Below are 2,357 nucleotides of genomic sequence, written 5' to 3' on the forward strand. Positions count from 1 at the left end.
GAACAGGATAGAAAGCCCAGAGATAAACCCATGCACATATGGTCACCATACTTTTGATAAGGAGGCAAGATTATACAATGGAGAAATGACAGCATCTTTAGTAAGTGGTGCTGGGAAAACTGGACAGTTACATGTAAAAGAATGAAATTAGAACACTCCCTAACACCATACACAAAAATAAACGCAAAATGGATTAAAGACCTAAATGTAAGGTCAGACACTATCAAACTCTAAGAGGAAAACATAGGCAGAACACTCTATGACATAAATCACAGCAAGATCCTTTTTGACCCGCCTACTAGAGAAATGGAAATAAAAACAAAAATAAACATATGGGACCTAATGAAACTTAAAAGCTTTTGCACAGCAAAGGAAACCATAAACAAGATGAGAAGACAACCCTCAGAATAGGAGAAAATAGTTGCCAATGAATCAACAGACAAAGGATTAATCTCCAAAATATATATACAGCTCATGCAGCTCAATATTTAAAAACAAACAACCCAATTAAAAAATGGGGAGAAATCTAAATAGACATTTCTCCAAAGAAGACATACAGATGGCCAAGAGGCACATGAAAAGCTGCTCAACATCACTAATTATTAGAGAAGTGCAAATCAAAGCTACAATGAGGTATCACCTCACCTCAGTTAGAATGGGCATCATCAGAAAATCTACAAACAACAAATGCTGGAGGGTGTGTGGAGAAAAGGGAACCCTCTTGCACTGTTGGTGGGAATGTAAATTGATACAGCCACTATGGAGAAGAGTATGGAAGTTCCTTGAAAAACTAAAAATAGAATTACCATAAAACCCAGCAATCCCACTACTGGGCATACACCCTGAGAAAACAATAATTCAAAAAGAGGCAAGTACAACAATGTTCATTGCAGCTTTATTTACAATGCCAGGACATGGATGCAACCTAAGTGTCCATCGACAGATGAATGGATAAAGAAGATGTGGCACAGATATACAATGGAATATTACTCAGCCATAAAAAGAAACGAAATTGATTTATATGTAGTGAGGTAGATGGACGTAGAGTCTGTCATACAGAGTGAAGTAAGTGAGAAAGAGGAAAACAAATACCATATGCTAACACATATATATGGAATTTAAAAAAAAATGGTTATGAAGAACCTAGGTGCAGGACAGGAATAAAGACACAGATGTAGAGAATAGACTTGAGTACATGGGGAGTGGGAAGGATAAGCTGGGATGAAGTGAGAGAGTTGCATGGACTTATATATGCTACTAATGTAAAATAGATAGCTAGTGGGAAGCAGCCACATAGCACAGGGAGATCGGCTCTGTGCTTTGTGACCACCTAGAGGGGTAGGATAGGGAGGGTGGGAGGGAGATGCAAGAGGGAGGAGATATGGGGATATATGTATATGTATAGCTGATTCACATTGTTCTAAAGCAGAAAGCAACACACCATTGTAAAGCAATTATACTCCAATAAAGATGTTAAAAAAAAAATAAGAAATAAAAATTTTTTTAAAGGTATCATACATCATGATCAAGTGTGATTTATACCAGGATGCAAGGATTCTTCAATATATGGAAATCAATCAATGTGATAGATCATATTAACAAATTAAAGAATAAAAACCATATGATCATCTCAATAGATGCAGAAAAACATTTTGACAAATTCAACATCCATTTATGATAAAAACTCTCCAGAAAGTGGGCACAGAGGGAACCTACCTCAACATAATAAAGGCCATATATGACAACCCCACAGCAAACATCATTCTCAATGGTGAAAAATTGGAAAGCATTTCCTCTAAGATCAGGAAAAAGACAAGGATATCCACTCTCACCACTATTATTCAACATAGTATTTGAAGTCCTAGCCACAGCAATCAGAGAAGAAAAAGAAAGAAAAGGAATACAAATTGGAAAAGAAGAAGTAAAACTGTCACTATTTGCAGATGATATGATACTATACATAGAAAATCCTAAAGATGCCACCAGAAAACTAATGGAATTAAGTGATGAATTTGGTAAGGTTGCAGGATACAAAATTAATGCACAGAAATCTCTTGCATTCCTATACAATAACAAAAAAAGATCAGAAAGGGAATTTAAGGAAACAATCCCATTCAGCACTGCAACAAAAAAAGTAAAATACCTAGGAATCAACCTACCTAATGAGGCAAAAGATCTGCACTCAGAAAACTATGAAACAGTGATGAAAGAAATCCAAGATGACACAAACAGATGGAGAGATATACCTTGCTCCTGGAGTGGAAGAATCAATATTGCAAAAATGACTATACTATCCAAAGCAGTCTATAGATTCAATGCAATCCCTATCAAATTACCAATGGCATTTTCCCCAGAAT

The sequence above is a fragment of the Balaenoptera ricei genome, chromosome X (assembly GCF_028023285.1).
Source record: "Balaenoptera ricei isolate mBalRic1 chromosome X, mBalRic1.hap2, whole genome shotgun sequence".
Lineage (NCBI taxonomy): Eukaryota > Metazoa > Chordata > Mammalia > Artiodactyla > Balaenopteridae > Balaenoptera > Balaenoptera ricei.